Source organism: Sminthopsis crassicaudata, chromosome 3 (genome assembly GCF_048593235.1).
Source record: "Sminthopsis crassicaudata isolate SCR6 chromosome 3, ASM4859323v1, whole genome shotgun sequence".
Classification (NCBI taxonomy): domain Eukaryota; kingdom Metazoa; phylum Chordata; class Mammalia; order Dasyuromorphia; family Dasyuridae; genus Sminthopsis; species Sminthopsis crassicaudata.
Genome location: NC_133619.1, coordinates 59,972,342 through 59,988,405, shown reverse-complemented (window position 1 = coordinate 59,988,405; position 16,064 = coordinate 59,972,342).

The following is a 16,064-nucleotide window of genomic DNA, read 5'->3' as shown; positions in this document are numbered from 1 at the left end:
TTATTATCTCATTTGATCATCACAACAACCTGGGGAGGTAGGTGCTATTACTGTTGAGGAAACTGAGGCTTGTTGTTGTTCAGTCCTTCCAGTCATGTCTGATTCTTCGTGACCCCATGTGAAGTTTTCTTGTCAAGGATACTGAAGTGACTCGCTATTTCTTTCTCCAGTTCATCTTATAGGTGAGGAAACTGAGGCAAAGAGAATTATGTTTCACTTTGTTATCTGTATCACAAGGACCCAACATATAGCCTAGAACTTAGTAAACACATTATTATTTTTTTATCTTTTCTTTCACAATAATGCTGATCATTGTTAATAGCTAGTATTAATATAAAACTTTCCAAATATGATATCCATTTATCCTTACAACAGCACTGGAAAATGGGATGCCACTTCATTTTAGAATTGAGGGAAACAGACAGAAATTAACTGGTCCAGGCCATATACCTAGTTAATGTTTGAGCTCAGAGGTTCCTTATTCCTGACCTAGCATTCTATCTACTGTGACACCTAGCTGAATTTATATGTATACATATCATTTCTCCTCATGAGGAGAACTTTTTTTTTTCCAAGAGCCAACATGGCATAATGGATAGAATGATTACAATAAACAAGTACACAAATAAATAAACTCAAAATGAATGAAAGAAAAAGCATTGTTTATTATTTTTCAGGCTCTGTGATCAGTCTTGGCAATTTATATGGAACACTCTCTGCCCTCAAAGAGTTAGTATTCTAATGGGGAATACACAAGGGGGGAGGATTAATTGTCCTAAGGCTTCAGATAAAGGATTTGGGTGTGGAAGTAAAATAAAGCAGATTTTCTCACTTTTTCCAGTAGTTAAAGTGAACCTGCTTTGATTAATATACCCAGAGCAAGGATAGAAGCAAAAGATGAAAAGCAAGGGCAGGGCAATGGCGCCACAAAGTAATTTAAATTGGGGATTATAGGGAAAGAATATTAGCAATTAGAGAGGCAGACAAGTATGGTGAGAAGGTGTCCTTTGAGTTAAGATTTGAAGGAAGTAGCAGAAAACAACAATGAGGGCATATTTGACCACAAAATGAGATGGGGCCAGTTATATAATAAGATCAAAGAATAACAAAAAGACAGTTTGAGTGTTGCCCTGGCATCCACAGCAAGTTCAGAGTCAAAGAAAGGCCTCCAGAGATCCTCAGTAGAGAATTTAAGAAACCGCATGAACAAGAAGCAATTCGATATATATTGGCATTAGTGATTACAATGCCCCTGGTAAGTGTGTCTGTTTTCATGAGTGAGAAATAAAAATAAAATAAGTGAGGAAATGAGATTCTGCTAAGCCTTCAATGGGAACTGATCTTTTTGAGTAGGGATAAATGTGAAGAAACAAAGAAAAGGAGAGAAAACTTTCCCACTCTTCAAGAATGCCAATGATTTGAAAAAAATTACTTCCCTACAATGCTTTCTGTGTTGCACTAACATCATGCACTAACTCATCTTCTTTGTTTGCTTTTTTTGCATTTCTGTCCTGGTTCTTGCCATTGTTTGCTTGACATGAAAAATGCTCCTTTATAACTGTAAATGACTAATTACATCAATGGGAGAAAAAATGCAATTCAAATACTTTGATTAACTATATTCAGTTACCCCTTTGAGTCTGTCTTATCTTGCCAGTTGGATCATCCAGAGGGTGATTACTGCTTAGATGTTTATGTATCTCTACTCCTAAGCCATGAGCCCCTACAGGTAAATTACCTTTAATAGTTAGCCAGCAGACATTTGTAGCTTAAAATAAAAGCATTCCCTAAGATGACATAATAAGCACCATTGCTACAAATATCCTTCTCTCCCCCATAAAGCTAGAGTATATTCTCTCACATATATGCATTTAATGTCTGTGAAAAGTAGCAGAAATTTAGAGTACACTAGTAATTTGACAGATATATGGCCCAGACAACTCACTCCCTTGGCACAAGATGTCTTTTTTTTTCTTAGACGTTCCTTATGATGCTCTCTTCTGGGAATTGCATCTCTTCTGGGTAGGTTATTCACTGGGGCTACCTGGACCTGCTTCTCTCTACAACTCAACCACCAACTTCCAAAGCCAATTCTTTCTTGAGTCTATAGTTGTCTCTCTTTTATACTTCCAAGTTTCCCACCTCTTAAAGTTATTTCCCATTGATTCAATCTTTGACTATTTTAATGTGGTCTCTGCTGAATGCAGTATCTCCTACAGAAGAGTAATTCTTCTACAAGACACCATGATCATTGGGGAAAAAGAAATAAATACAACTCACTCTATTAGAAGCATATGGGCAAAGGCAAAGAGTGATCTCTTTTCAAGATGTGATTCTTGTTTTTTATAGTTGATTCTCTTCTTTGTTGCAAGGTGACACACTTCATAAAGCCCTCTTGCCTTAACTATATCCATTGCTCAAACTAGATTTTTGAGGGTCACTAGGGAAATGACAAGTCTTTACCTAATCACTGCAAGCTACTCTCTATTTTCATCAGTAAATATTTCTTCACATTTTAAAAAAGGGCAATGAAATATAGACCCATTTTTGCGATTCATTTAATACAGTTGAACGTCCCAGTTCTTTCTGTAATACTCAGCTGGTTTGGGAGAGGAGAAAGGCTGAGCATTATTAGATTGGGTTATCCTGACTACATCACTAAATACAGAATTCTAAACTAAAACAATCTCACAGGACTATTTTTTAAAACTTAATTAAAAATAAACTGTTAAAGTAATTGTTCCTACTTTAGTTTATAGGAAACTATTAAGAAATTTTCCAGTGATGTTTTTATCACTATGACTTCATCTATAAAATAAGTAAATTAATACCTGACCTATCAACATACAGTTATTTTGTGTATCAAATAAGATAACTTACTTTGAAGTAAAATGTGAATATCAAAGGCACAAGTGGAAAGTTGAACCTGAAATCAATTTCCAATGGTAATACTTACTAGCTCTATGAATATTATCAAGCCATGTCCTCTATTTGCTTCAGTTTCTTCATCTGTAAAATGGGGATAATAATATGTGTATTATTGAATTATGATCAAGGTGATGAAAAGCACAAGTTTGGAAGACAAATGCTCTTTTAAAATGGTTGCTATCCTACCTTGCGATGTGCAGAGATTTAAGGGAAGATGATATTCTGCTATATAAAAACTTTCTCCACATAGTTTTTGTGTTTGTCACTGTGATGATTGTATCAAGATTTCAAAAGATAGAGGACCTCCTAGAAGACATATATAATCACCCAAAAGAGTTTGACTCAATTCTCCTTTGAGGAAAAATTAAGTGGAACTAGAATAGTAAATATGGTAGGATATGTAGTACATATATTTTTGAAAGGCCTTATAAATAACAATGATCTGGGTCCAGAATTAAATAAAAGGAGAAGAGCAGTCTGGATTGATTTAGGGAAACTACAACATATGCAATATTTTAAAAGATCCTCAACTTTTATTTGAAACAAAGGCCCAACTTTTAAACAATATTGGTGGTGACATATGATTGTGAGCCTTAGGATTCCAATGTTTACAAAGAACTAAAGTTGTGGATCATGTGAAAATCAATGAAGAAGCTCATGATGGCTATGAGAATGCTGCAACATGTTACCAAAAAAAATGCACAAAAATGCATAAAAACTGTTGCTTGATGCTTCAAACAAAGAATAGATATTGGATAACTCATGGTTTCCACTCCTATTCAGATTGCAGATTCCCTATCATTGGAACCAGTTCTAGGTTAGCCACCAATCAAATATTCTTTTCTTCACCAAGTAGTAAGCAGATAGAAAAACATTATAGAATTCTTTTTCATCTTCTGAAAAGGAGATACACAGATCCCTCCATTCTACATCATTAATCATTTCCAGAAGCAAGAGGACCAAGTACACATGCTCTAAACTTTGCCTAATTTCTTAGCAAGGTATACTGGTAAGAGTATCAGATTTGAATTCAGAGAACTTGTGTTCAAATCAACCTTGGACAAAGTAGAATGTATAATTCAATCCTTGCATAAGGACTAGTTTTTTTCCAGAAGCACCAAAGTTTCTATCTCTGCGCATTTCCTTAGGTCCTTATAGATTCTTCAGACATGCAAATCATTGGTTGTAGATTGGACTGTTACAAGCATTATTTAATCTGGGAGTTTTTATTTCAATTGGCATCTTCCAGTCAATTTCAAGTCATCAAAATGACATATTTACATTGCATGTTAAGCAAAGAGTAAACTCTGGGGGGCCCAGTTAAGAAACAACTTTCTTCTATCTCAGTCTGCAGATTTAAGGCAGAGCTGTCTGCCAAATGAAGGTTGTGGCAGAGACAAACTGTTTAATTGGCACATTGGAGCCACAGGAGCTGTTTATTGTGACTATCTTCAGAAACAACAGGAGGTCCTGTGGTTACTTATAAGGGTTCTGGACATATTTTAATCATTTTCTGTTGTGCTAATTTTGCACATGACATTTATTTTCTGTGTAACCTGTTTTCTTACTCTCAATTATTTATAAATATCCTTAAGGAATGCTTAAATAAATCTCCTTTGTCCTCCATTATTGTCCTTTTCTATTTCATCCTTGTGAACTTTTTGGAGTGGCTATTAATCAAAAAGGGTTTGCACAGTGGTCATTGTAGTGAGGACAAAGAGAAGGTTGAATTAAAACACAAATTGCAACATTTTGGCAGGCAGCCACTCATTCTGATATACCAAAGCTCTAGGTGGAGGCTCAGAGTGCCCTCTGAGAAGAACTTGGGCACTTTGGGGCATAAAGAGAGCAAAGCTCTGCTAGCCTGTCAATACCTGTTGTTCTTCCCTCTCACTATCTTTCTTCCCTTTTTCTGTCTCCTACAAGTTACCACCCTAAAAGTTCTAGCAAACAATATAGAGATCGTGCAGTAATCAGAATTTTCTCCTGGTAGCTTTGTTTGGTTGGATAGTATAATATTCAGATGCTAGTCTACATAAAATAATTTAGCCATTTATTACAACTGAATGTTTATGACCTCTTTTATAAATAATTTAAACTCTCCCTTTCTAGTTGGCAAAAACCTATGCTATCTATGGGAAGGATACTAGTGCTTGAAATTACATTAGAAATTCATTCTTTTGGGACAACTAGATAGCTTAGTAGATAGAGCACAGGCTCAGGAGTCAGGGGGACCTGAGTTCAAATATGACTTCAGACACTTAATGCTTCCTAGCTGTGACCCTGGGCAATTCACCTGACCCCAATTGTCTCACAAAAAAATGAGAAATTCATTATTTTGGCTTAAATCTCTGTTTCTTTTCAAATATCAAATTTTAGGGAAGCTAGATGACACAATGGATAGATACTAACCCTGGAGTCAGGAGGATCTGAGTTCAAATTGTGACCTCAGACAGTTACTGTGTGACCCTGAACAAATCACTTATGCACAATTATCCCAAAAAATCAGAAAAAATAAAATGACAATTCAATTCCACATTAGAAAAGAAAGCAACACATTCTCCAATTGATAAATGGCCAAAGTATATGAACAGGTAATTTTCATATAAAGAAATTAAAACCATTTCTAGTCATATGAAAAAATGTTCTAAATCACTATTGATTAGAGAAATGCAAATTAAGACTACATGCCTCTCAGATTGGCTAAGATAACAGGAAAATATCATGATAAATGTAGGAGGGAATGTGGGAAAACTGGGACATTAATATATTGTTGGTGGAATTGTGAACTGATCCAACAATTCTGGAGAGCAATTTGGAACTATGCTCAAAGGGTTATCAAACTGTGCATAGCCTTTGATCCAGCAGCATCTCTACTGGGCCTATGTTCCAAAGAGAACATAAAGGAGGGAAAAGGACACACATATGCGAAAATGTTTGTAGCAGCCCTTTTTATAGTGGCAAGGAACTGGAAACTGAGTGGATGCTGGAGAATGGCTGAATAAGTTATGGTATAGGAATGTTATGGAATATTATTATTCTGAGAAGAACTTGGGCACTTTGGGGCATAAAGAGAGCAAAGCTCTGCTAGCCTGTCAATACCTGTTGTTCTTCCCTCTCACTATCTTTCTTCCCTTTTTCTGTCTCCTACGAGTTATCACCCTAAATATTCTAGCAAGCAATATAGAGATCGTGCAGTAATCAGAATTTTCTTCTGGTAGCTTTGTTTGGTTGGATAGTATAAGATCAGCAGGATGATATCCGAGAAGAGTGGAGAGACTTTCATGAACTGATACTGAGTGAAATGAATAGAATCAGGAACATCTGATCATTATACACAGCAACTGAAAGAGTAAACAATGATCAATTCTAATGGATGTGGCTCTTTTCAACAATGAGATGATTCAAACCAGTTCCAATGGTCTTATGATGGAGAGAGCCATCTGCACTCAGAGAAAGGACTCTAGGAGTTGAATATGCATCACAACATAGTACTGAACCTTTTTCTTATTGTTTGTTTGCTTTTTTCTTTCTCTTTTTCTTCTGATTTTTCTTATACAGCATAATATTTATGAAAATACATATAGAAGAGTTGTACATGTTTAACACATATTGGATTATATGGGGGAGGATTAGGGGAAAAGAAGGAAGAGAAACTTGGAACAAAAGGTTTTGCAAGGATGAATTTTGCAAACTATCTTTGCATATAATTTGAATTTTAAGTTATTAAAATAAAAAACTTTTTTAAAAAAAGAAGAAAAGAAGGAAAAATTGGGTAGAGGGGGAAAGCCTCGGAGCATACTTTCTCCTTTTTTTTTTTTTTCCCCCTGAGGCTGGGGTTAAGTGACTTGCCCAGGGTCACACAGCTAGGACGTGTCAAGTGTCTGAGATCAGATTTGAACTCTGGTCCTCCTGAATAGTTCTAATCATTATCTGATAATACTCCTCTTGTGATTTTGGTTAAATGCTTCCTCTCTGTACCTGTTTCCTCATTAGTGAATAAGGAGGAAGCGGTCTCTTCTGGTTCTAAATCTATGATTATATCAAATCCCCAATATGTAACTTACTACTGCTGTGACTGGGCTGATCATTTAAACTGTCTTCTCATTGATAAAATGATGAAATTGCACCAGATGATCTCTGAGGTCTCATCCAACCCTAAATCTGTAATCCTTCTGGTAGTCTGGAAAGAGTCTTGCATTTGAAGCCAGAGGATCCATCAGAATTTGACTCTCATTTGACTCTAATGCAGGGAATTTAGTAGATAAAGTGATGGAGCAACATGGAATCAGGAAAACCTAAATTCAAACCCACCTCAGACAAACTGTGTAAATCTCAGCAAATTATCGTACTTCTCTGGCTTGTGGCTTCATCTGAACTCTGACAAAATGGCGAAGTTGGTCTCAATGACCTCTAAGGTCTCTGCCAGTTTTAAATTTATGATCCTCTGGTCCTTAGTACCTCTGTGAAATAGGGTATTGTTGCACTTTCCAAACCAGATGGATAATGAGGAGTGCCCAGAATTGAACGAAAAGAGGCACAGGCTGGATTACTGTTAGGAAGTTGCAAAGGGCCTTTATTGACCCCAAGCTTCCCATGAAAGTAAAGGCCTATTTTCTCAAAACTAATTTACCAATGTTGCCATATGGCAGAAAGAGATGAAATGTTATTGCCTCCAAAGAATTAAGAATGAGCATCACAAAGAGCACAATGAAGAGATTTTGGCTTTCAAAATTCTCTGTAACCTACTTTCTATTTTCTAGTCTTTTTACATCTTCCTCCCCTCCACATAGTCTAAGACAAAATGATTCTGGAATTATTGCTGTTCTATTCAACCACCCATTTTTGTGCTTATTCACTGACAGTCTCCCAAATGTGGGACTTTTTTTTTTCCTGAGGCTGGGGCTAAGTGACTTGCCCAGGATCACACAGCTAGGAAGTGTTAAGTGTCTGAGACCAGATTTGAACTCAGGTCCTCCTGAATTCATTATACACTGCGTCACCTAGATGCCCCCAACTTTCTCCTTTTTTGTCTCAGCATTCTGGCTTCCTTCAAGTCTCAGCTGAAATCAGATCCTTTCAAGAAGCTTTTCCTGGGTCTACTTTGATATCAATGCCTTCTGTCTGAAATAGCCTTCGATTTATCCTGTCTTTATCATATTTATACATAGTTGTTACATACTGTCTCTCTATTAAACTGAGGGCAGATTATTTTGTCTTTGTACTCTCAGTGCATGGCACATAGTGGGCACTTAAAATGCTTTCTGACTTGACTTGACTTGACTTGAAGAAGTACTTGGTAATTGGGATGAGATTGGCACGTAAGCCAAGAAGGAAATCTAAAATATATGGGTAACAGACATTATTCAAAAACTGTATGATAGAAAGAGAAAATGAGCAGGTTATATAAAAGAATGAGGTTGGCAGATTGACAACCAAAGAACTCCACTGGTACCCTGGTAATATCAAGAGAAGGTGAGAAAAGTCTCCACGTGGTTAGGTGGACCCCTTGAGTAGACTAGTGTTGTATTTGATGGGGAGACATGAAGGAGACATGATCTCCATTGTCAGATAACTCCTGAATCACAAATTTCAGCAACCTAGATCATCATCATCCATTGCCTTATGCAATTTCATACTGCAGAGAAAGGATCATTAGATTTAGAATCAGAAGTCCTGGAGTAAAATATTGACCCTGACACAAGGCAAGTAAGAGCTAAGCTTAAATCCCTCTCTCCCAACTCTGTTTATCTTTTAGAGAGCCAAGTTCAATGTCGAACTTTTCATATGTTTCTATTTGCTTATGGGAGGTGGAGCAGAGATATTATAAGAACAAATGTATTTATAGTCTGCTTTTAGTCTGCAGCACAGAAGGCCTACGAAGACCATTTTATGAACTCTCTCTAGCGACATCCATAATTGTCCTGAGATATATTCTTCTAGACTAACTACAAATACATTTTATTTGCTTCTGACCCAGACTCAGAAACCTTATCTAGCCCTCAGTTAACCCAAGGCCTGAATATATATGGAAACTTGGATCTAATTTAGGTCTAAGGAATAATCTGAGAGGTTCAATTTGGCCTGGGAATAGTCAGTTGCCAAATATTGATATTCCTATATTTATGTTATTTCTAGCATCTGAGTTGTCTATATTCATATAGCTACCATCTTAATTAAATCCCTAAATTTTTGCCACAACTTCCTAATTGCAATTCCTGCCTCCAGTGCATGCTATACACTCATGCCAAATTAATTCTCTTAAGATATAACCACTTGATCGCTCTATTTCACCAACCTCAATAACTTCCTATTTCTCTTAGGATGAAATATAAACCCCTGTGTTTAGCTTTTGAAGCCCTGGACAATTTGGTCTCAATCTAACTTTTCAGCTTTATTGGATACAGGGCATTATAAACTGGTCCTCTTTGTTCCTTCCACATTATATCCCATAATCCATCTTTTAACCCTGGTCACCCCAATTTCTTTTGATGCACTCCCTCTTTACCTCTACCTCATGGGGTCCTTCTATTTCTTTAATATGTACCTCAGTAGGGTGGCTAGGTGGAATAGAACATTAATCCTAAAATCAGGAGTTCAAATCTGATCAAATACTTGATATATTACTAGCTGTGGGACTTTGGGTAAGTCACGTAACCCTATGTGTGTATATGTAGATAGATAGATAGATAGATAGATAGATAGATAGATAGATAGATAGATATGTATGTGTGTATGTATGTATGCATATACATGGGTGTATGTGTGTGTTATGAACACAATTCTTCTATCTCACTACTCTCTTCTTTGTAAAAAAGGGGATGAGGGCAAAGAGGAATAAATATAATAAAATAAGATAGAGAAAAAATGCATGATTAATGATCATAATTATGAATAGAGAAGGGATGAATTCACCTATAAAACAGAAAAGGATAGCAGAGTGAATTAGAAAGCAAATTTCAACAATATGTTCCTTATATGAAATACACTTAAAACATAAAGATTCCCATAGAGATCAAATAAAAGTCTGAAATAAAATCTATTATATTTCAGCTTAGAAAAACATAAACCGAAGTAAAAATCAAGATATCAGTAAATACATATCTGTAAATACATACATGCACATATATATTACTTAATTTTTTAAAATAGAGTAACCACATTATTCTTAAAGGCACTATAAATATGAATAAACATCAATACTCAAAATATATAGTGTCATATATTCTAAATACTTAAAGAAAATTTTAAACAAGTCATGGAGAAATAGATAATAAAGACATACGTCTAGGATTTAAAGATACTCTTTTCAGACTCAGAAAAATCTATGAAAATTCCTGAAGTTTCTTAGCAAGAATGCTTATAGAAATTAAAAAGTTCATTTCGTATTGGTGAGGCAGAATCACAAATAATTTTATTTTCACATTTCAGAAAAATGAAAGCTCCTTTGAGTTTGCAAGAGTAGACAGTTAACATTAGAGCCAAATAGTGAGAACAGTAAAGCTTGAGAAAGTAGATTTCATGAGACTAGATAAAGTGTTTCAGGGTATTGTATGTATCTTCAAGAACTGAAGATATATATACCAATTATACACACACACACACACACACACACACACACACACATATATATATATATATATAAAACTGGTCTATGAAAAAAAGAAGCCACTTTCTAGTGACTACTAGAAATAGTGAAGATGTTGCTCAGCTAATACTGTGTCCAGAACATCTTTCTAATTATAGATAAGAGAACTCAAAAGAGAGGCCACTAGAAGAAACTTACCAATACCTTCATGTAATTATAAAAGAAATAAGATAGTTCCACTTGGTTGTAAGGAACCTTGGAAGCAAGGAACCAAGCATCTAAGCCAGTAGTGTGTCAAACTCAAATAGAAATTGAGGCTATTAAACCACACATGTGAAAGGTAGGAAGCACAGTGGATGAAGCACCAGGAAAACTTGAAATCAGGAAGACTCATCTTCCTGAGTTCAAATATGACCTCAGACACTAGTTATGTGACTCTAAACAAGTCATTTAGCTGCCTCAGTTTCTTCATATGTAAAATGATGAACCACTCCAGTATCTTTACCAAGAAAACTCCAGATGGGGTTAAGAAAAGTCTGAACAAAGCAAACAACAAAAAAGCATATATTTGGATTGGTACTGAGGGCATGTTGACTTAGGAAGCCACAAATTACTATTATCTATGTTTTATTGCATTTTTATTTATTTTGTTAAATTGTTTCCCAATTACATTTTAATTTAGTTCTGGCCCACACTCAAGAATGTTGTTGGCAGTGTTGAGATCTCTGCTCTAGACCCTTTGATGCAAGATTGACACCAGCCTAATACAAACAAAAGAATAGCAATGGTATCTTTTGTTAAAAAAAAAAAAAGTTGTCTTGAGTAAACATAGGAGCGGTGGGTGTAATGGAAAGAGGAATACAGTTCTGGTATGTAAGAAGTTGAGTTCAAAAGGGAAAACCTTCAGAAAATGGAAATGGATCCAAGAGTTACCACTTTACATGCTGTCTCTTGACTCCCAGTAGCTGTTCTAGACATGAGACCAAGGTAACAATGACTAGGTTTGTTCCAATAAGTTACTTTTCAATAGTAGCTGGGGCCATCAATGTGCTGGCCCATGTGAGTTTTGACTTTCTCATCTTTTCCTACTATTCTCATCTGTTCCTATCTCCATAGACACATTTGAAAATGCATGGATCCTTAGTCACGAGGTTTAAAATTGGTACTCTCATTTATCTCATGGAAATGGCAGGTATGCCTACCAAGGTAGGAGGGCATGACATTTATACAAAGTGTCACCTCAACTCCCTGTGCCTCCCCCACAAAGGAATATTTTAATAGAAGGTTAATGGAGGGCACAAAGAACAAAAGGGGAAAAAAAGCTATCCTCGCTATTTTGTGTTTTAATGTAATAGAGGTCAGCTCGCTGGAATTCTTTCTAGTATTCATCTTAAAAATGAATTATTTAGCCTATGAAAACAAAACTACTTTATTTATGATGACAGAGAAACTGTAAATGTGTTCCTGATCCATGCGTTGACTAATTAGATTAATTAAGCCTGCATGCACTCCAGAATAGGGAAGGCAGGTGGCAAATAGCATTTGAGATGATTTATGTGATCTATTCCATCATCCTCACAGTTGATAAATAATATCACATTCATTCCATTAGGAGATCGGCACTCAAAAAGAAAACACTGCATTATTGGTACCACATTATCACCAGAAAGAACCACTGTGGAGGTTAATAATATGATGGGCATGATTTAAATCTATCCGACTGATGGGAGGGAGGGATGGCAGTCAAAGCACAGTCTGTATTTGGTATAATCATGCCTTAGCACAGACATAGGTCATTCTTAGCTATGTCAGTGGAAATGTGATTTGGGGGGGGAAGAAAAGATCAAAAGATCACAAGAGTGATTCCATTATTGCATTCTGTAACAAGCATGCTGCTGGGTGCCTTAATTCTGGGTTCCTTTAACACTTAAATGTGTCATGACACTCTCGTGAAGGGGATCCATCCAAGGTGAATATTTAATAGCTTAGTGTACAAATTTCAGTTGCTTGCTACCTGTGCAATCTTAGCCAAGTAAATTACCTTTTCTGGGTCTCAGTTTACTCCTATATAAAAGACAATCTTGAAGACCTTTTTCAGCTCTGAGCCCTGTGACCAGTTTTAAAACTATTGATATCCTTTGTTTTTACATCATTTCCATTTTTTCACATATCCCCATCTCCTAGCGACAAAGAGCTATCCTTTAGAACAAAGAACAAAAAAAATAGAAAGAGAAAAAAAGAGAAATGAGGGGAAATAACAGTTTGGCAAAATTAGCTAACACACTGAAAAAGGCAGTTAAACTGTTAAATGCAGTGTTGCCGAGTCATAGTTTCTCCCCTCTCCAAAGAAGGGAGAGTGGTTCATTCCATAATTCTTCTTCAGGACTAATTGAAATATTATTTGACATCTTGAATGTAGACATTAAGTACTGAGAATCTCACAGAACATGAATGCTCATTTGATAATTACTTATGAAGTGCCTAGTATGTGCAATAGTAATCAAAACTGACCTTCCTGTAGGGCTCTACAATTCAGAACTCACCATATACATTACATCCTTTGATACTAACAAATCACTTTGTGGGGAACATTCTGCAGGGAATTTATCTTCATTTCATAGATGAGGAAACTGAGGTCACACCACTAATAAATATTATAACAAAAATATGAACACAGATCTACCTAATTTGAAGTTCAGCCCTCTATCTAATATATCAAGCTATATTAATGTTTAGGGAAAGACTGTGTTTCAGCTCTCATGAAATTGAGGTTTTCCCTGTGATTTCAGTGCATCCTGAATTTATGTCCTTCCTCCCTGTTCCTCAAGTGATCAGGAATCTTCCTTCCTAGATTCATGTCTTGTACTATTGTGTCTAAATATTTATAGCATTAATTTATTGATTCAAAAAAAATTTGAGCAACTTTAGCTTCAACCTTTTTAGTGTAAGAACTCAGTCATACCTATCTTTGACTAGTCACTTATATAGAATAAATGGATATTGTCCATTAAATGAATGAATATATACATATATATATATGTATAGATAGATAGATATATACAGATATATATACATACATACATATATATATACATATATATATATATATATGTAATATGCAATATCCTGCTAGATACTGAGAAAATCACAATGTCCTGGAATTTAAGGAAAGTGAAAATAATGTGTGGAACATTTTAACTATTGATCAGTGAGTCATTGATCTCTGGGGGCCTCATTTTTCTCTTCTATCAAATGAAAGGATTGTATCAGAAGCTTTCTAAGGTGTCTTTCAGTTCTAATATATATATATATATATATATATATATATATATATATGTATTATTCCATACCATGAAATGGGGACCAGTGATTACCCAAGCACTTTTACATGTACATTGACCATATAAATGGATATTTAAAATAGCCTCTCGAATATATGTATGCCAAATATATTTGTTGCTATAAGGAAGACTCATATAGTTAAACTTTAACTTCAAAAGTTTTACATGATATAAAACAATGGGTTGAGAATTAAACTTGGAGCCAGAAAGATCTGTGTTTAAATACTGCCTTAATCATTTTCTATTTTATTGTGAAATTCTACCGGCTTCCAAGATATATGATATTCTCCATTATCCTATATCCCAAATCAATATCAAGTTTCTAACTGCTTTACTGAACTCCTTTCCACATTTCTTTCTAACCAAATGGTCTAAAGTATACTCAGTTAACAAAATTTCTTGTTTCTCCCTCTGTTGTTCTTTGCCTAAATAATAATTAGCAGTTATATTTCATTTAAAGGCTTGCATAAAGATTACTTCATTTGAGTCTCATAATTCTGGGAGTTAGGTGCTACTATTAATGCCATTTTACAATTGGGGAAACTGAGGCAGAGATTGTTATTTACCTAAGCTCAATAAGTGTCTGAAAAGGGATTTAAACTCAGGTCTTCCTGACTTCAAGACCAACAATTTAACCACTGTGCCTCTGACTGCTCAGAAGATGGAGAAAGGGTGGAAAAAGATATACTTAATGATTATAATTGGCAAGGTATTTTCATTGTGTTCTTTCCTACATGTGGGGTGCTTAGCAGGAACAGTGCTGTTGAGCAAAACACATGTCAACACACTAAGTTTCATCATCTATTAAGGTTTTTTTGGCTTTTAAAAAAGACACAATTTTGTTATAAAGGAACTTCATTCCTAGAGGATTCTTCAACTAAAGAACTCCTATTTGTTTTTGTTTTTGTTTTTGTTTTTTTAGTGGTTTCATTTATGCAGCAGATGAGGTTATGTGGTGCAAGGAAGAGAGCATAAGATTTGGAGTCAGAAGGAACTGAGTTCAAATCCATGCTCAAAAACTAGTAATTTTGAGAACAGTTTTAACCATTCAGGTTCAGTTTTTTCAGTTGTAAAATGGGCATGATAATAGCATCTACTTCCCAGAGTTGTTGTGAGGATGACTAACACACACAAAGTGCTATGCAAGCTTTATAGCATTCTTTTATATATATATATATATATATATATATATAATGCATTTCTGAGTTTCTATATTTTTCTGAGTTGTCTGATGGCCTTCCTAGTGTCACCTTCCCTAAAATTTGCCATTTAATTTCTTATGCCGACCCATGATATATCAAAACAATGAAGGGAAAAGGATAACTGTCATCTTGTCTTTCCAACAAGATTGCAAAGTCCTTAGGGAGCAGCCTCCCTGCCTTGCTTTTCTTCTCTGTTAACACACAGCACCTTCCAAGCCCAGTACTTTACATACACTAGGAACTTGATAAATATTTGAGTGAATGAATATAATAATTGAGGCACTGCTTTATCCAAATAGTTCCATGCAACTATCATATGGAAAAATGTGGTTGTTAATTTGAATTTATACTAGTTAAGCCTAACAGATGTTTGCTACACAGTCTTAAAATTAACTTCTTCTGAAATTATTACAGCAATTATGTTAGTACCTAAGATGTATCATTTAACCTCCAAAGTGAAGGGGTTTGAGTTCAATAAGCAAAAAAGCCAACATTTTGAAAGATTAATTTCTGTCTTTTTGACACCCCTGTCATTCAAATATGAAAAACCTGATTTGGGGTTTCATACTCTTGTCATTTAAGACCAATCTCAAGCTGTGGCTGCCTATAGAGATTTTCATCAGCAATGTGTTTTCTTTCTGGCCAAGTTGTTGTAGCCTCTAAAATAAGAATTTGAAGGAAAATCACTGACACGTCCTAAATATAGTTGAATTTATATTGATACAATGTCAAAAGGCTCCACAATTAAATAAGGCATTTCTTTAGAGTCTTCTCAAAGCTCTAGTTCCCTCGGCTCTCAAAAGCTATACATAGAGAGTATAAGATCTGGCAGGTTCTGACAAGCTGGAAAGGTTTACTGAACAGGTACAACAACAGACTATCTTTGTTGCCCATGTGTAAGCCCAGGAAAAGCTAGTGCAAGGTCAGAAGGCATGACCACAATGCAATGCTTTTGTAAGTACAGTTATCTCTTCCACATCATCACTTTCCCCGTTGCAATTTTGA